The sequence below is a fragment of the Canis lupus genome, chromosome 12 (assembly GCF_003254725.2).
Source record: "Canis lupus dingo isolate Sandy chromosome 12, ASM325472v2, whole genome shotgun sequence".
NCBI classification, from domain to species: domain Eukaryota; kingdom Metazoa; phylum Chordata; class Mammalia; order Carnivora; family Canidae; genus Canis; species Canis lupus.
Genome location: NC_064254.1, coordinates 65,197,034 through 65,217,158, shown reverse-complemented (window position 1 = coordinate 65,217,158; position 20,125 = coordinate 65,197,034). Strand labels below are relative to the sequence as shown.

The following is a 20,125-nucleotide window of genomic DNA, read 5'->3' as shown; positions in this document are numbered from 1 at the left end:
TACTAGGATTTTTTCTGTTGTGGTTGTTTTATTTGTGCAAAGTCCAACAGTCGCTCCTTCAGATCACCGGTATCCGACAAGACTGGTGCTGGCCCCTACTGCTACAGGACTGGGACAAAGAGATGATGTTACAGTCTGGTTTCTATGGCAACAGAGGAGGGGTAATGAAAACCGAAATGTTGGAAACACCCATTCTGACAATTGTGACATAATTCAGGTTATTACAAGGACGTAACTACCAAAGACGCCGAGGTGTCATTACCTTGCAGCTCATGTCGGCAAAAAGCTCCACTGCACATTTCTCTTAGTTGGGCTGCTAAGAGGAAGGAAACACGAAACACACACACACACACACACACACACACACACACGCGGGCGCGCCTCGTTTTCTGCATGTAAAATGTGTGTGTTCTTTAAAAGCCAGTGGTTGGCTGGCTTTCCGGACATGATGTGGTCGAAGCTGTCATCGTAATGGAAATTCATTGCTGTAGCTATGGTAAATCGAGTTCTCTGCCCGTGCTGAATGCATTAGTCTAATGAGATGTTTGCAGCCGGAGAGCGGGGCTGCTGGGGACCGACTGTGAGCTCCTAGCGCGGCTGCGGGAGCAGCTTTTGTAACGGTGGCCGGTGGCCGGTGGCCGGTGGCCGCAGGTACCGAGAGCGCCTGGGCCTCCTGAGCCAGCCCTCCCGGCCCCGCGGAGAGCCCGAGCGGGGCTCTGGCGAACGAGCCGGAGGTGAGGGAGATGCACAGGCGGAGGGGGTGCCACTGACTTGGGATCCTGCTCCTTCTGCTGTCGCCACGACAGGTGACGCGTTGGCTGCGGCCGCCTGGGCCCGGTGCCACGGCGAGTGTCCCGGACCAGCAGGTAAACTTCCCTTCCTCCTGCTCCAGACACGAAGCCTGGTCTCTTAACGGGATCTCAGAGACGAGGCCATAGTCTAGAAGGACAGGGTGTCTCGGTTTGGGGCCCAGACACATTCCCTGCCCTTCAACTCCGCGGTGGAGTACGTGGAAAGTTGGGTTCCCCCCACCCACGTGGGATGTCGAATAACTGTTTTTGCTTTTTCGCATGATGACTTTGCTTTGCTTTTGTTTTGTTCTGTGAATTTAGACAGTGTTCTAGGTCCCGGGCTATGCATATTTACTAAACCCTAATTATCAAAATTGACGTGTTGTGAACACGCAAGAGGACTTTTTAGAACTGGATTGCATTATTTATAACCCAGCTGGAATGTTTTATATGCCTTTGTGCTGCTTTTTCTTGATTCACCAAGATAGATGAGACTACTATTTACCGCTAGGAGCTGGCACTGGTTGGTTTGGGAGGAAAAATATACCCAGGTGGCTATGGGAGTGTCAGGAGCAGCTTTTCCCAAGTTCGAATACAGAGTCACCTCCCTCCCGGGTAGGGCGTTGCATGACCGGGACCCCAGTGGCATGAAGCTTGGTCTCCAGGAGCTTGCGGAGTGGAACAGGACAGTGGATGAGGGTGGTGTCAGCTGTGTCTAGGTCCTCTGACCCACAGCTGCTGAGGGGCTGAGTCCAGGTTCCTCTGCTCCCTGTCATAGTAATGGGCAGAGACCTCATGGGGCTGTCTTCAGAGTCTGTGATGGTCCTCAAGAGGGTTAGACACCAGTAGCCTTCTGAGACGGTGGCCCTTGGTTGGGCACAGAGCCCAACTTGAGAAAGCCACCCAGGTGCTTCGAAATTGAGATGTTGTACACTCTTGTGGTTTTCTTTCTTTTCAACCAGAGGAACCATTTTTGAAGAGTGAGAGGCAGAGTTGTTTTTTTTTTTTTTTCTCAAGACTTAAAAAAATAAAATAGAATATTTGGAGCAAAAGCATAAAAATAACTACAAAGGAATTTACAGTGTGGTAAAGTAAACTAGCAAGGGGCACGATATTTGTGTGGAGCGTTTTTCGTGTTGCTGGGTAGGACCTGCCTGAAGAAATGAGGGGGGCCCTGGCAGGAGCCCCTGGGTGGAGATTACCTAGAAAGCCGCTGGTGATCATCTGAACTCAAATAAAACGTTGACATAGACGCTTCAGTTTTAGGGAAGTGGATCGGTGGCTCCAGATCTTGACCTTTTAAACCTATGTGTTTAAATGGATATATATATATATTTAATGTGAATAGGTTTTCTTTAGCTCTCTACGTTGTGTGTGTGGACAGCCTCTGTAACGTTTTGGAGAATCGGTCAGTCTGCTTGCTTTGTGGAATTACAAGGGCAAATCCCACAAAAAAAAAAACAGTTCTTCCGTGTGTAACATGTTTACATTTCTTTGTGTCACCAAAATCACTTTTATGTTGCTGCAAAAAAAAAAAGAAAAAAAAGAAAAAGAAAAACGGAAGAAAAAAAGTAAATGAATGATAATAGAAAGAAAAGAAAGCAGCAAGAGAAACGGGGAGTACATCGCTTGGGGTCATTGGTTTGCTTTTGGTGGTGTGTTTTCAAGGCAAGTGAAACCCGCAGAGGCAGTTTCACTTTCTGGTCCTCGGGCCCTGGGGGCTGGGGTCGCCGGGTCCCAGCAGCAGGTGACTCCGGCCCACCAGGGCTGGAACACAAGTCACACTCACGGGGTGGGTGGGGGGGTGCGAGAACTTCTATGTGGCAAACTCAAAACCAGGAACGACTTCTTCAGTGTTAGGCAGTATTTGCTGCTTCTCAAAATGCAAGCGGTGCCCTCAAAGCACAAAGATCCAATTTAAACTTTTTCTTTTTTTTTTTTTTTTTTGGTGGAAACTTTAGATGAGGGGACAGTGACGAGCAGATGGCCTCCCAGCTCTCCCCGGGGTGGTGGGGCGATGCATTTTCAAATCTTCACTGTTGGGTCCCAAGTACTTCCAACCGGGCTGCAACAGGCTGCAACAGGCTTAAGGCGGCGGCACTGAGGCTCCCCGGGACGCGAAGAAGGGATGCTCGGAGAGCCTGGCCCTCGGGGCGTTTGCGGGGGGAGTTCCCGTGCAAGGGGTTCTGCAGAAGTGGGGACCGGGCGGCGCGGCCCCGGAGGATGCATCACACACACACGCGCACACACATGCACACACGCACACGCGCGCACACGTGCACACGTGCACACGCGCGCGCACACACGTGCACACCCGCACCTGCGCACGCACACTCTCGGGCCCTCGGGCTGCGCTGGGTCCCCGCAGAGGGGAGGCGGGCAGAAGCTCGGCTTCGGCTCCCCTCCCCCCCGCCCCCCCCATTCGCGGCCCCCGGGGAGGCGGCATCAGAGTCCCAGCACCGGGCGGTCGGGGGCCCTACGCTCCTCCTCCACCCTCCACCCTCCACCCTCCACCCAGCCCTCTGCTTCCCGTGGGGGGGGGCGAGCGAGAGAAGAGGAGGGAGGACGAGGTTAGCCTCTGCCCAGCTCCCTGCCCAGCTCCCTGCCCAAGGGGCGCGACATCCACCGATTTGCAGCTGAAGTTTGTGCAAGCAGTAGCCCCCCCACACGCCCCCCCCTTTTTTTTTGGCGTGAGCATCCGTGCTCCCCCGTCTGGGTGGGCACCTTGACAGGGCTGGGAGGGAGCTTTGTTGGAGAGCCTCCCTGGACGTCTTCGTTCAGCCGGCTCCCACAAGGCTGCTGGGAGGTTTACACGCTTTAAATTTTATTTATTTATTTATTTATTTATTTATTTATTTATTTATTTATTTATTTATTGCCTCCCGAGGCAGACAGGTGAGGAGAGAGGAGGGGGATTAATAACAGCCCCTGGGCGAAAAATCAAATGGTTTGATGCCGTATATAACGTAAGAGAAGCCGCCACTGTGTCTAGTAAATTACTCTAAATTTTAATTAATGAGTCACAAAAGCCACACCATAAGCTTTAAAAAATTACCCCTTTATCAATAAGGTGATAATTAACTTTCTCTGGAATTAGCAATTCTCTCAGCCCCCACGGGCAGCAGGCAGCCTAGGAAGTTCTCTGGAATGCTGCCAATTTTAAACAATTGGTCTTTTGGCAGATCTACCGGATTTTAATTCAAACATCCATTGTGACATTCTTCCAGTGTGGTTCAGAGACCCTCAGGATCACCCAAACCGCGGAAAAATTTCCGAGATGGAAGGAGTGGCTCTCAAGGTTTGGGGTGGGGGAGGATCTGTCACTTTCTCTTTCTTCATGGTCCCCCCGCCCCCCACCCCCCCCCCCCCCCCGCATTTGCACGAGCGCCACACTCCAGTCTCGGCTGTAAACCTCTGCTGGCACCTCTGTGTGAACCGCTGTGGCGCCGCCTGCATTTGCTGGTTCGCGCAGCACTGGGTCCCGATGTCCTGGCCGCAAGCCCACGGGGTTCTAAGTGTTTTTCATTGTTGTATTCATCTCGGTTTCAGTTCTGGCAACGGTTCTTCCCTAATATTTCTGCAAACCCTCACCCGCGGTTTGTCAGATGTTGAGATTTAGATTGAAACTCAGAGAAGAGGAGCTGCAGGCGCAAGGGCCATTTCGGTTATGCTCGCGGCTGATTGAAATTTGGCTTGTTCTGACCTACACATATGCACGTTGGGGATTTCAGAGCAGCTGGCTCCACAGTGACCCCAACCCCCCCCCTCCGCCCCACCACCACCACCGAGCTGCTAGGCACTGGTGGGCGACATTCAGGGGCAGCCTGATGAGGGATGCTGCTGTTTGGCCACAGTGGCCAGAAGGCAAGTGGCGTCAAGTGCAAATCACCCCTCCAGAGGTCAGTCCCCCCCCCCATCCTTCAAATGTTACCATTAGTGGGGCTCCTGCTTCTTTCAGCCAAGAGCCTGGCCAGGATGGCACGCTGGTGACAAACTTTGCTGCTGGGTTCCGCTGGCAGTGTTGACACAGTCAAGAACATCCTTCAGGAGGGTGGGACGAGGGGTGAGACAGGAGACGAGCAAGCAGGATTTGTGCATTTGGGGATAAATCAGCGCTTTGCAATCAAAAGAGGCACTTTGCCACCACCAAGGAGATAAAACACCTCTTGCTTCTTGCAATGATTACCTTGTGGACTATTTTAGAACAGAAAGGAATTTATTACCCACCGGCAGTTCTCACTTTGTGTTAAGCTGAAAATCACTCCACTGAGTCTGTGTGACACCCCGGAGTAATGGGAGCATATTCTGGGATCCACACCATAGGCTTCCCTGCGGTGGCTGTTGTTACTCGTGGCCAGTTGTGTTTCAGAGAGAATCTGGTGGCACAGAACCCTGCGCCCTCTCCTCTTTGCTCTCCCACCAACTCAGGCATGGTCCACCTGACTTTTTATTTGTGGGGAAGCAGGTGTGCATTCCTTTTTCAGCAGCCGCACTGGTCGATCACGTAAGCGGACCTTGTTTCCCGGTGTCGCTCATGTTCGGGAACGATCGCGGACTCCTGCACACACGGTGCCAGCCCTTTGAGGAAGGGGCTTGGCTGAGGAGTGTCGGCTTTACTTTCTCCATGAGGCGCACGATACAGAAACGGAGTGGAGCTGGCCGTCACGAGAAAATTGATGTGCCAGGGAAAAATAGTGTCAGTGCTGTGCTGTGCAAGGTGGTGACGTTGTCTGGTTAGCCCCGTGATAGTGACTCAACTTTTGGGAGCTAAATATTTGGTAACAAAAGCCTTTGCCCTTTTTTCTGTCTCTGTGCTGATCATTACAGAGCAGAAAGCCGTCATCGTTTCAAAACAGAAACATACGGCTGGAGATTAATCCCAAAGGAACATGCAGCTTTTCGGGAGGCTGGGTGCTAACCTTGGGAACAAACACGGGGCTGGCCGAGCAAAGGATTACCCTCACCGGGTTGCAGTCCAGCCGTCGGAAAATGGCACGAAACAAAGAGGTGCTGGGATAAAACCCACAGGAGAGAGCCTGTTCCATGCCCCTTCCCATGAGTGCTTGGCCATCTCTCTCCCTCCCACATCTGCTGGTGCCCCTCAGAAGGGACTGTAGGGCCAACAGGAGCATATGGCTGTCAGCTTATAGACCTGCTGGGTTGTTTCCTTTTGGATGGAAGGAAAGGTTTCCTCTTTCCTCTTTCACATTTGTCCACAAGTCATCCTGGGACATTATCATTCTGATGAGAAAACCAGGGTCCAACACCAAGAGGTCTGTTTTTCCCTGGTGTCTGGAGCTGGGCCTGGGCCCCGCCGCGTGACCCATGTTAACAGCGCAAAGGCCATACCTGAGGGTATAGGGTGTGCCCTGGACGCAGCCTTCGAGCTGGCCTGCGGCTGGTGTCAGGACTAATCCTGTGTGACAGGTAACTGTGAACAAGGACAGGAAGAACCGAAGAGGACACCACAAAGTGAAAGCCAGCGTTGGGGCATTGATGCTTTTTGTTTTGGAGAACAGGATTTGGAGGTCATGTAATGCAAAGAATTCCTTTGGCCCTGTTTCTGAACTATTACAAGCTGATAGGGTTCATTCTCCTTCTTTATGGCCTTTTGAAAAAGAGCCTGACTACCTTTCTTCACCGTCCTTTGGGATTCCCAATTCCCTTGCTATTAGGAAATTATGGTGAAATCAGGACTTAATCTAACAATTAGCTATTAAAATATGCTGTTCATCCCAAAGAGAATAACTCGAAAATGTCATGTGAGGCACGGGGCTTATTGATGAGTAAAGAACGCCACCCTGGGAAAAGATTTCTGTCATTTTTCAGTCTTGAGAGTTGTATCTTGCCGTTGTTGCCTGTACTGGGGGAATTTGCCATGAGGTTTGGAGGTCAATACAGTTCGTGACTGTCTGTGCACTTCCCCTCATGTTGTGAACATAACATAATATAATCCCTTTCAGATGCCGTGAGATGCTCCAGCATATTTGATTGTATCCCTCGTAAGAGCTCATTTGTAAAAATGCTTCAAGTGGATACTACCCACAGTATGAAAATATAGCACTTGTTTTGAGTGTTTGTAACATGATTAATATTAAATACTTGACATAAATAATGAGGGCAAACTGTATGGTGCGGTTATACCGGTGCCTGATATGGAAATGGTTAATTGGTCCCACAGTGAGACCAGTAACAATTGCGTGATGCCTTAATGAGACCAAGTGAATATAAACTCTCTCCAGGGAACTGAAGTTATAAAGCCAGGTTGGGTGTGATGTGTGTGACAATGTGTGGAAGCCAGTGATCTGTAATGGTATAGAGGACTGGTCTTTTCTTTCTATTGCCCGTCCTTTCAGTTAGGAGTCATTTGTCATGAACCCAGGAACAAATAAAGGGACCGAAATTCTCTGTTAGCAGAATCAGGAAAAAAGACACTCAGAAAAGTTTGTCTTACAAACTTATGTTTCCAAATCAGCCCCTGATCTCTGCTAAGGTCAAGTACTGAGTTTCTACTAATTGGTTTGAGATCAGAGTAATGTGGAATAAACTGGAACTATAATCACTTAAAAATATATATTCCTGGGCACAGATTAGGTCACTGTTTTTATGGACTATATTTAACATTTTCATACCTGAAGAAAAAAAATTCCGTGGGACCAAAGACCTGGCTGGTCTTTGTAGGTTTCTGACAGCGGAGAGCATGGGTTATACTGCTTCTCGGACAAAGTCAAGCAAACCCAAGGCCTCCTTTGGCCAAGATTTCCCGTGTTCTGCTTGTGCACTTGGTAGATTATCAGTTTCCAGGAAGTGTTCTTTCTTTTCCCCAAGAATACAGATTTAGGACAGGATAAGAGGAGTTTCCATTGGGACCATGGCATCTCTTAAGTTCCAGACCATTTTCAAGCCAGTTCACCCCTCCTGTGTAAGCTGCAAGGTTACAATATAACCAGAATAATGAACTTGAGGGAAAAACATCTGACATTTGAAGGGACACGTTACAAGCAAAGACCTGTTCTCCGAGCAGTGGTCTTGGAGTGATTCCTAGATTCTTTAGATTGAATGGATCGTAAAGGTCTTCCTCCCAGGGCAAGCCTCAGCCTCTTCTTCCCTGGTGTCTGCAAAGGATGCAGACAGCCCAGCCCCCATTCTCAAGAGGCTCTCCCTCTTGCCTTGCTGAGGACTTCAATAGTTAGCAGGGGCACTTTTCCCTCCAGAACTTCCCCCAGCTTCCTCCACTTCTTCCTGGGGGCTACTTTTGACCTCAGCGATGTATGGAATAAATATAAATGGAGCAGCATGGATTCTGAGCAGGGAAAGCCAGTTGAATGGTCACCAGTGTGACCCAGGGTGTCTATGGTGGCAGACCTGGGCCTCCCTTCCTCCCCAAGGATGCTCTTCCCTGTCAGTCCCCACTGCCAAGCTCCAGTGCTCGGAATGGGGCAAGTGCTCAATAAATATTTGCTGAATGAGCGATTGCACGAATGATAATGTCAGGATGGGTGGAGGCAGCGCAGTGTCGTGGAAAGAACATGCCTAATCTTTGGTGTCACCCCAACTTTAGTAGATCACGGCATATAATGTTTTATAAGTTGTATAACACCCCAAAGGTTATTTGGGTTAGTGTATATAAAGGTCAAAGGAAACAGTATATGGAAAAGGGCTTTGTAAACTGTAAAGTGCTGTACAAGTGGTAAGAAATACATGTTCCCATTTTTTGAGCGTCATATGCTCAGGGAAGCTGAGAGAAGCACTAATCGTGCTTTATCTTATTTATCTGACTTAAACCACACAGGAAGTCAAAATGAGGACTATTTTTATCTCCATTACACAAGTAGGGAAATTGAGGCTTACGTTAGATAACTTGTGGAGGGTCACATGGCCATGTGAAGTCTTGCCTTCACTTTTGAGAAGCCAGTGGGGCGTCCCTGTCTTTTCACCTGTGAGGGCCGAAGAGAAAGAGCTCTTTCATGCCTCAGAGCCAGCTGCTCCTGCTCAGCCCCGGCCCGGCTGCTCCCAGGTCCAGCAGGTTCCAGAAAGGAAATGATTCCCCCGGTGTTTCCACTTGGAAAGGCTTTTTTTTTTTTTTTTTTTTTCAATCCACAGCAAACTTCTTTTAAAGCAGTGGGCTTTCAGTCCCATCAGACTCAACCCTCATTTTTATGACCAGCATTTCTGATGCCCTGTTTACAGTCCCAGAAAATACAGCCCACCCACACCCACAATCTAAGAAAAACCAGTGTAATGTCACAGTTGAAATGAAAAGAGGAATAAAGGCAAAGTAACTTATAATTACTTCGGGCGCAGGCCCCCTGCTCTGGATGCCAGAATGAGGGGTCAGGTGCTTGACATCCGCTACCCAAAGTGCGGCCTCCCCCAGTGCTGTCTGGTGGCTCGGATGACACAAGCGGGTCCTGCTGCCAGTGACATGATTTTCCCAAAAGGGTAAAACCACTCTGAGTATTCTGAGCAAAACAGTCTGCCTTCGATTTCTGTATTATTTGCATTCTTGGAAAATAAAGCAGATATTATAGCTGAGCAGCACTATGTAGTTCAAATGGAGTTAGGTCTAGGTTTCACAAAAACAAGGTTTTCACTCCTGTGACCATCTGGTGAGACAGCGCTTCATTATGCGGGGTAGCCCGTGGGCCCAGCATCCCTGGTCTCTGCCCTCGGTGGAGGGAATTATGGTAACGCTCACCCTGCCCCCAGCATCACGCCAGGTGAGACCATATGGGCCGGTTTCCAGAACGCTCCTCTGCAGGCAGGGCCGCCACCGCCGCTGCGCACCTGCGGATCGGAGCGTGCCAACCCGCCAGGAATTTCACTTTCTCCTACCTCCCCAAACACCTGATTAATTAGAGTTTTTAAAAAATGGTGCTATTTTGCCATGATTGCTAAGTAGAGGCATTTCAAATATATTGTGGCAGCAATTTCAGGGGGTAACCTTCACATTCTCTAAAGATGCCCGTGGTGGGTTTCCTCTAAAAACGGTGGCTTTGAGCCTGAGAAGACCTTTCCTATCGTGTTTCATTCTCCTTCGGATTAGGCTTAGGTTTTTATCCTAACTATAGTATTTTAAAAACACTTTTGTAAAACCCCCACTGTTCTCTGGGTTTGCTTCAAAGCATTACCGGTTACCAAGGGACCATGATGATGTAGGCTTGGTACTAGTTATCCATACAGTAGTCCTGGACTGTATCATTATTCTACTTCACAGGTAAAAACCTCAAGATTCGGTCAATTTAAGCAGAGAGTTTCAGTGGCTCAAGGTCATCCGGTAAGTTCTACAACTGATCTCGAAGTCAAACCCATGCCTTCACTCCAGTGTGCCTGTCCCCTGTGACAGTTCTGGATATATGGTATGCACTTTTACCCGTGATGCGGAAATCTCATGTCTAAGAACTTTTTTTCTTGTTGAGCACATAAAAATGGAGTAGAGGAATAAACATGGCCACAGATTCTTTGGCATCCCTTCCACGAGGCTGTGGGGTCTGATTCCCTTCTCCTTGATTCTGGGCTGTTCTAAGTGACTTGCTTGGCTTCTAGGATGTGGCCAAAGGAATGTTCCAGGACTGACATCAGGAGTCTTCCAGTTCCACTTGGGACTCCGAATGCTCACTCTTGGAGCCCTGGAGCCACCACGTAAGACATAGATTGCCCCAGGGCTGCCCCATGCTGCTGAGAGCCAAAGCTCTGTGGAAGCCCCTGGACAAAAAGACAACAGAGTAGGGATGGGGTGGGGAGACAAAGAAACAGGAAACATGGAGCTGCTAGATTTGTGGGTCCAGAATCCACCTTGGAAGGGGATCCTCCCATCCCAGCCTCCCCAGCTGATGCTACACAGATCAGAGAAAAACTGTTCAGTCCAACCTTCCCTGAATGCCTGACACACAAAATGGTGAGACGTAACAAGCCACACATTTTGGAATAGTTCTGAGTGTAGCAGCAACTGATAACCAAAACACACATTAATGGCACTCTTTCCCTTGTATTGTGTATTGTGCATTATTTTTGATGCCTAAGAGAGAAGGATTTTCTACTTTAAAAGGAGGTGAGATTCACTATAAAATATAATTGATCTCTGGGCACCTGGGTGGCTTGGGAGGTTTAGCGCCTGACTCTTGATTTCAGCTCAGGTCATGATCTCAGGATCCTGGGATCCAGCTCCACATCTGGCTGCGTGCTCAGCAGGGGAGTCTGCTTGAGATTCACTCTCTCCCTCTGCCCCTCCCCACACACTCTCTCTCTCTAATGAATAAATACATCTTTAAAAAGATATATAGTTGATCTCCATTTGCTAGGAATTGAAATGAGAGATAGTTTCATTCCATATACAGTTACTGTCAGAAGTATGTGTTTTCAGGACTATTTTTTTTAATAAGTGCACATTTAATTTTACAGTTAGTTTATATATTTATGTTGTTAACAACAAATACTTGATTTGAATTTATGAATATGACATGAAGTTGGATTCAAAATGTATTTATTTCAATAAGCCATTTAAAAAGTATTAAGTTGGGATCCCTGGGTGGCGCAGCGGTTTGGCGCCTGCCTTTGGCCCAGGGCGCGATCCTGGAGACCCGGGATCGAATCCCACATCGGGCTCCCGGTGCATGGAGCCTGCTTCTCCCTCTGCCTGTGTCTCTGCCTCTCTCTCTCTCTCTCTATGTGACTATCATAAATAAATAAAATTAAAAAAAAAAAAAAGAAAAAAAAAATAAAAAGTATTAAGTAAATGCAGTATAGGAGGTGTTTTAGGGTTATTAGGTGTATTAGAGAACCAGGACCAATGGGTTAGATGGATGGATAGACAGATAGATAGAAATTTATTGTAAGGAATTGGCTCATATGATTATGGAAGCTTAAAAGACCTAATGTGTAGTCAGCAAGCTGGAAACCCAGGAGAACCAGTGGTGTAGTTCCAGTCACAGGCTTGAGACCCAAGAGAAGCTAATGTTTCAGTTTGACTCCAAAGGCAGGAAAAAGTGGATGTCTAGCTCAAAGGCCATCAGGCAGGAGGAGTTCCCTCTTACTCAGCTTTTTTTTTTTTTTTTATCCTACTCATAGGTTTTGAATTCATTGGATGAGGCCCACCCACATTAGGGTACTTTACTGCTTTACTTAGTCCACAAGTGTTAGTGTCATCCAAAAATACCTTCACAGATACACTCAGAATGATGTTGGACCAAATATCCGAGCACCTCATGGTCTAGTCAAGTTGACACATAAAATCAGTCATCATAGGAGGTATTCAGATATTACAAATTTTGCAAAGGTTGTACCTAAGGGATCTGAAGTTTGGTAAGTGCTGTTTTGAGCCCTAGGCTGTCCACATCTTTAATCCAAGGGTTTGGAGCTAAAATCCCAGGTGGCATTCCTCATTCATCCATAGAGACGTGATCCTCTGAGTCCTTCCCATAGTGTCTCTTGAAGTTATCCTTTGGTTGGCAGAGCAGCCTTTGAGAATGTCCCTGTTGGTGAAGCTAATTCTGAGGAAGTTGTGCTATCCTTTAGACTTCTGGCTGCCCTCTCCAGAGTGGCCATCTCCCAGCATCCCACAGCTGGCCACCATGTTTATTGTCAGTTCTGTAGCTGCAGTTCAGGCTTCCTGCTGGCTCCCATGCAGGATCATATGTCACAGCAGGCCCAGTCCTCCAGTGAGAGAATGTCTGCCCTGAAAGTCAGGGTCACTGATATCCTGTCTCCCTAGTTAATGTTAAGTATGGCTCAGTGGTGACAAGGAGCTCAGATGTGATGTATATGATATGACATCATAGGAGCTATGATAGGTCCATGTCTCATGGCCACGAAGGCAGCTAGACATTTTATGTCCCCCTCTGGGCCATGCTCGTTTAGATGATACTATGTGGCACCATTAATTTCACTTACCCACTGTCCACTCTCAGTGAATTTGTGTCCAAACTGCCCTCAAGGAGCAGGACAAAAAATCTTGAGGTCAACAGTTTTATCTCTGGCTTCTTTGGCTTCAAGTGTCGGCACCTCAGTGGAATGGAAGACGACACATGTTTTTCTTTAAGTGGGTGCCTTTTGATGAGAACATTCTGGGCAGCCCTCAGCTTACACAAAGGGCTACAAATCAGTGCAACTAGTTCTTGCCCTCAGCTATCTTTAGCTGTCTGAGAGAGGGGTCGAAGCTTCCATGCCATAATGATGATCCATGGTAGGACTAGAGAGAGGAGTAGGGTAGGCTGATTCAGAAGTAATATGAAGAAGAAGCACAAAATACAATAAAAACAAAAAGTTTATAAAAACAAGTTGTATTTATTTGGATTATGTATTTGTAGGATGAAAACAGGTGATCTATTTCCCATGCTAAAGAAGAGAAGGTATTCATAGTGTCTGCATTAGTTTGGTAGGGCTGCCATAATAAAATACCAGATGCTGGGTGGCTTAAACAACAGAGATTTATTTTCTTATCATTCTGGAGTCTAGAAGTACAAGTTCAAGGTGCTGGCCATTTGGTTTTTCTTGAGGCCTCTCTCCTTGGCTTGTAAATGCTTACCTACTTGCTGTGTCTTTACATGGTCTTTCCTCTGTGTGTTTGCACCCCTGGTGTCTCTCCTTATAAGGACACCAGTTCTGTTGGATTGGGACCCCACCCTTATGACTTCATTACCTTTTTAAGATTTATTTATTTGAGAGAGAGGGACAGAGTGCAAGCATGAGCAAGGAGGTGGGGGGGGGGGGTTGTGGACAGGCAGAGGGAGACAGAAACCCAAGCAGACTCTGCACTGAGCACAGAACTTGACACAGGGCTCGACGAGGGCTCGACCTCACGACCCCAAGATCATAACCTGAGCTGAAACCAAGAGTTGGATGATTAACCGACTGCCCTTGGTTTGGGTTCCTCACCTGATAGTAGTGATGGCATCAAGATTGCTGTGTGAGCCTCCAGCGCGGAGGCCAACGGCCAAGTAGCTAGTGGCAGGGCTCAGCCCTATCAGCCCAGAAATAGCCTCTGCTTGTGAACTGCCCTTGCCTGCTGACCACCTGAGCATGGGCCTCGCATAGAGAGCACTCCTTGCGTATTTTCTAGATGGACTGAAGATATATGGACAGAAAAGGAGATGGATCCCTACGTGAGGGGGTTATGTACCCGAAGGCTTGCTCGGCTAGCTCCATGGCTTCCAGGTTGGAATTTCAACTATTTTAATGACCGTCTCCACCCACATGTTCCACAGGCACCCTCAACATTTCCAAAGCTGGACGTCTCATTTGTCTCCTTCCCCACATCTTCTCCTTTATTCTGTCTCCACAGAAGCTATCACTACAACTTCTCCAAGATAACAGTTTCAGAATCCCAAACTTGCCTTACCCCGTGCCTTCCAGTTGGAAATCCTAATTGATGATGCTTTTCCAAAAGAGTTGCCTGTACTTCCCCCCCTCCCCCCTCCATTGCCCTTGCTCAGATTCTCACGAACACTTTCCATCTGGACCAGAGCCATGGCTTCCAGATCCACTTCTCTGCCTGCAGCACCCCACCCCCCACCCCAAGCATCACATGAGGTTATCTTTGTAGGACACCCATACGCTCTAGCCACTCAATTGCTTAGAAATCTCAGATAGAGGGCACCTGGGTGGCTCAGTGGTTGAGTGTCTGGGGGGTAAAATACGCCTTCTAGGGCCCTGAGGGCAGAAGCCAGACAGACCCAGAGCAGAAGGAGAGGAGTGGAGGGAGATGTGCCAAAGTAACCTTAATTCTGCACGGGAAGCACGAGGCTAAGGTGCTGGGGACCAAGGATGCTTATGTCCCCCTCGGTCTGTAATTAGTTCGCGGCCATGTCCCCGGCTGTTGCATTTTGGTCGACGAATAAAGAACTAACTGTTCTTTGAAATAAAAGAATAACTGTTCTTTGAAATATATTTTTTATAAAAAAAATAAAAGGTATACCTTTTTTCTTTTTTAATGAGAAAGCAAAACAAAACCAAAAACAAACCCTGAATTTCCATTAAGAAGGCAAAAAAGACCTTGAAAACTAGCACGAAGGCCCTGGTCATGGTGCAGGAGCAGAGCGGGAGGCATTAGCTTGCAGTCGGAGCGGGGGCGCAGGTGGGACCCCGGAGCGCAGATGGGACCCCGGAGCGCAGGTGAGGAGGCAGGTGGGCAGGTGGGCAGGTGGGCAGTGGCCCCGGGCCTGCTCCCCTGGCTCTGTAGATACCCCGCCAGCGTCCTACAGGGAACTGTGCTGATAAATATGACAATGACGCCCTACTGCGACAAGAAAGGCTGACGTGGCATTTTGCTAATTTGTGTTCTGCATTAGCAGGGAACTTTGCAACCCCTGGGCCCTGAAACAGGAGCGCGCTGGTGGGCTTGCAGGCATTTTAATTAGAGGCCTTGGGAATATCCGTGTGGGACCCGGCCGCACAGAGTCTACCCAGGGCCTGCTTTGCTTCCTTGCCCTCAGCAGCCATGAAAAGGCCTCACCAGTAGCAGGGACCTGGGAGGGGCGAGGAGAAGTTTCTAAGAGGAGGAGGGCTCCTGGTGGGCTAGCGTCCAACACCAATTAGCTCCTGGGCTGTCAGCACCCACAGCCCTTGTTTGAACAAAGTGGTGGGCAAAGATGGGCAGAAATGGCTTGCCCCCATGATGGATCCCGAAGCATTTTTAAAAGGCTCTTTTTACTCTTGCTCCTCTTTCATGATTTGGCTGAGACACGAGGCGAGAATAAGCACATCATAAATCAAAAGCTGTTAGCATACACGACCCCTGAAATTTATGGGTATTAAGCAGAGAAAGCTTAGGAACATTTCACCAAATAATTTTCCAATCCCCTAAGCCTCGTTTAAATTTCCCTCGTCTCCATCCCCTGTTGCTGATGCACATTTACTGCACAGGAGCATCTGAGCCCCAGGGTGGAAGGAGCCCCCTCTTTGCCATCAGACAGGCTGGTTGATTTTTACGAGGTTGAGCGCAAAGCGCAGCCGGGCACAAGGCCACATGGGCAAAGAGCCAAGAAGCACAAGAAAGCCATGGCCAATGCCCTCCGGTTGGTTGTGCAGCCTTGGAAATGGCAGGGTCTCTCTGTGCTGCCCTCCTTGCCATTTCTTTCACCTTTAGCCCTGGGGCTGGAGCAGGGGAGCTTCAGTGGGAGACAGTGGGCCTAAGAGTAGGTAAAGGGCCCACGGCCAGGCCAGGATGGGGACTTAACAGTGAAGCCAGCCTCTTCTGTGACGGCTCAGGGAAGTGAGTGCCAGCGCTAAGGCCAGGCAGGCAAGGTGCAGAGCAGTGGGCCCATCAGAGGCCAGCCTGAGGGGACAGAGCCACCCAGTTATGCCCTGGATGGTGGGTACTGAGTCTCACTGTGTTCATGGAGAAGTAGACACTGATTAGTGGCATTACTTCCATTTATTAGTCAACTTGACAAATAATAATTGAGCCCCTCTGGCCAAGCAGGTAAAGGCAGCAAGTGTCCACCAGGGCCAGGAGTGGGTCTGCAGTCCTCCAAGGATCAGCTCTTCCAGAGAGCCTCCTAGCCTTCCTCCAGTTCCTGTATTGACTATTGGAGGGCCATTCAGGTCTGTACCTCAGTCCCTTGCGTCCTTAGGTTGGATTTTCACTGGTGTGTGTGTGTGTGTGTGTGTGTGTGTAGTTGTGTTTTCTTCTCAATTAGGGCAAACCCTGAGGACTGCTACTACCTTGCACATGAGACTCTGTGGTATACCACTGGTGTCCAGGCAGCCTAGTCCTTGCCTCCCAGCCCTGTCACTGCCTCAGTGGTTACGTTGCCTCTTTTCACCTGAGTTTCAACCCTCCCACTGTGAAAATGCAGACATTAGCACCTGATCACAGGTTGCCATGAGGAGCAAATGAGCTGTTTCCAACACTTTGTATATTGCCTGGCTCACAGGGAATACACAATAAATTGAAGCTAATATGACTGTGTCATTTAGCACGTGGATGGTCAACTGAGCCTCTGTTCATTGTCTAGTAGGAACAGATCTTATTTGACTGTCTTTCCTTCTTGAGTTGAGAAGGGGCCCTCCAAGTTAAAAGCTGTCTGGGAAAAGTAGAGAAGGTGGTAGGCATAGCACCCTTGGTTGTGTCACTTGGTCCTGTGATAAACCTATTTTATTCCAGGAGGAAAAGACAGAAAAGGAGCCCATCCTTAGCCATTCCTTTGAAGCTGATGGGAATATACATGATTATCTATCAAATAACCGTGGCCTTCTCCATATGCATCCCTGGGCTCTCATGCTCTCTGATCCCCCCGCCCCCACCAGGCCTGGTTCTCCCCGGAGATCGTGTCTGTCCAGTTCAATGCTATTGTCCTTATTCTAATTAGGAATATGATATTTCAGAACTAGGCCAATTTCTCATTGGGTCTCATTGCTCATTAAGAGCACTGCCATGTGCTCTTAGATCTGAGGGCCTATAAAATAGCTCACCACATATGTGCAACTTTATGTCACTCTTCACTGAGCTGAGTTGGAAAATTTATAGTTTAGAAGAATGGAATCAAGTTGAAAATGTGGCTTTGGCTGGATCTGGGCATAATTGGGGTTTTCAGGTGTAGTTTGGCAGCTTGCATCTAACAGAAACATCAAGGCCCATAAAATCAGTCCAGTGTCAGAGTTTCAAGGTGCTATACTAAATATTCCTGCAGTGCCTTCATCCCTCATCCTTTTTTTTTTTAAATGAGGGTATCAAAATGGCAGAGCATACTGCTTTAAAAAGGCCACAATCCCAATCTTCCTCACAATGAGTGAAGAGCAGACTGTTGAAAAAGGTGCTGATGTTTTCTTAATATTTATTGATATCCCTGCATTTTAGGCACTTTCCTGTAATAGACAAAAGAGTAAGACATGGTCTTAGTCTTCAGGGAGCCGATGGAGTACTAGAGGGCTCAGCAAACATTTTCTGTAAAGGGCCACAGAGCAACTATTCTATGTTGGGGGACCACATGGTTTTGATGGTGAGGCCCACATCAGCAACTCCATGTGTTTCCCACAGTCCTCACCTCTCCATTCCCCTTCCTTTCCCTCATGCCTGCTGGGCCCTCTCTTCTGTTCCCAATAACAGAACACCTGTAAGACAGACACCAATAGCTATAGCACAAGCAGATTGCAAGGACAAACTGAGTTGATGTGTGCAAAGCCCTTGCTCAGGCTCTAGCTGTCACTTAAAAATGTTAGTCTGCGTCCCTCTTGTCCTTCCAGATGAATCTGAGACAGCAAAATCCCTCTTGTCTCTTCCAGGTGAAACCATCTAGCCATGCCCCAACCCCAGCTCAGACCTCTTCTCCAAGACCTTCACCTACTCAGCTCTTTCTCTCAAACACCCACCCTACCCCTCTGTCTTGCTCCACTTTGCCTGCAACACACTTAGGTCTCTTCTGTACAAAGATAGATTTAAAGAAGGAGGAGGAGGAGGAAGAATGTGAAGGGGAAGAAGAAATCTCTATCTGACCTTACATCCTCCTCCAGCTACCATTCTTTTTCTCTTTTACCCAGTATCTCCAACTGCCTCACTTTCTTATTATTTCTCTTTGTTCATTTCTGTTCCTTCTTTCTGTTTTTTCCTTCCCAGAGACATACTGGGCTGTGGAAAAGGAGTGCTTTAGGGTCAAGCACGCATCTCCACAGTCCTGTTTGTGGTGTCACAGGCCCTGGGCAGCTTACATGGCACCCAGTTACTCATCTGTGAAGTGGGAACAGGGAGGCTGACTCCATGAGGGGATTATGAGAAATCAAGTGAGGTGATTGGTGAAAGGCACCTTGTCAGGGCTCAGCATGTGACAGGTGACACTTAAAGAATTCTGTTCTCTTTCCCCTCTACCAGCTGTTTAAGGAAAGGCAGGGGTCTCTGTCCTTGGGGAAATGGGGAGGAAATGGATAGGGACTGTTTTTTATTCCAAAAAGTATCTACTACGGTCCATCAAGTTGGGGAGACATGCCTAGACATTTTCTTTTCTTTTTTCTTCATCTTTGATAAGACTTGCAAAAAAAGTAATGTGGGATTCTAGTCATGTAAAGATGGGTAAGCACCCAGGTTGATTTCATTTGTTACTTAATCACTCTACTCGATATATATTTATTCAGCATCAGCTAGATGTTTACCCCTGTGAAAGGCCCGGTGGTCCCTGCCCGAGAGAAGCTCTCAGTCTGACTGGGGGTACAAAGAGCCTGCCCTCAGCCTAGATCACAGAGAGGTGAGGTGAGCAAGGCAAGCTGGAAGTGTAAGCCTTGTCTTGATCCTCCTCTAGACACATGAAGACTTATTCTACCATAGGAAGGGAAGAGTGGACTTCCCCATCCAGAGGGTAAGAGGAGAGAAGTTTCTGGGAGGCAGAGTTCAACTCAAGATTAGGAAGAGTTTGCCATCAGTCATCTCAGCAGTGGAGCAGACATGTGCAAGCAGGAACCAAGGCTTGGGGGTGAGGGGGGTGCAGAGAGTGGGGGGAATTAAATGTGATGGGCGGGAGAGATGAACTTGTTCCCAGCCCATGCCCAGGTCATGCTCCCCCTACCTCACCCCATGCAGAGGGCTGATGCTGCCTCTCACACCTCAAGGTCCCCTCCCCCAAAAGGGCTGTGTCTCCAACTTAGTTCACGGCTGCCTCAAGAATTCCAGTTTTGCCATGCTTTTTCCCTTTAAGGGATAAGAAAAAAAAGGGCGGGGGGGAACAATTGGATAATACCTTCTGGTAGCAGGATTTTACAGAGCTAGCCAATGTTTAAAATGAAACGGATGTGTATGTGCATAAGTGTGTGTGTAGGCATGGTATAGAGTACTGTGATTTCATTCCAAATGTTATTATTCCAATAATAGTAACCATCTTTATAATTATTATAATATAATTTATTTTTATGTACTTACCTGTTATTATTTTATATTTAATTATATAATTAAATTAATTAATTATATAATAGTAATTACTATTATTCCAAATATCAGGTCTGTTGGGAATGCTTTAAGAAATCACAATTTGTATGTGCCCGCATCATCTCCTATGTCCTCAGGTACCCTTTGGGTACACTGAATCTGAAAAGGTTAAAATGAACTTTGAGAAGTGGAGCCCTACCCTATCCAGCTTTCTCATGGGACCTGGCCTCAGGCAACTATGGGCATTCTGTTGGGACTCAATTTTGGAGCAGGCAGCTGGGGTTATCTATTTATTTTAAAATTATATTTTCAAGTTATACAAGTTGTACACACATATATTCATGTTTACAATGAAAATTAGTAAATCAGTACAGAATCTATGAAAGTCATGTTCTCATAGCATCTAGAGTGAGTCTTTTAAAATGTGAGTCACATCATTTCTCTGCCAGGTTCAGAAAAAGAACTAGTTAGTGATGCTAAGAGGCCT

General features: G+C 47.8%; 1 protein-coding gene across 5 annotated transcripts in view; it reads left to right on the top strand.

Annotated features, from left to right (window-relative positions):
* Positions 1 to 473: 473 nt before the first annotated feature.
* SCML4 (Scm polycomb group protein like 4) overlaps positions 474 to 20,125 on the top strand; it is a 114,754-nt gene continuing 95,102 nt past the window's right edge. For 2 of the 5 annotated variants that reach the window (XR_004804284.2, XR_004804286.2), the window contains exons 1-2: positions 474 to 866; positions 10,009 to 10,068. The gene's annotated coding sequence lies outside the window, so the exon portion shown is untranslated. Of the gene's footprint in view, positions 867 to 10,008; positions 10,069 to 18,438; positions 18,555 to 20,125 lie in introns of those variants that run through there. The other 3 variants (XM_049092442.1, XM_049092444.1, XM_049092443.1) reach the window with 3 other exon arrangements.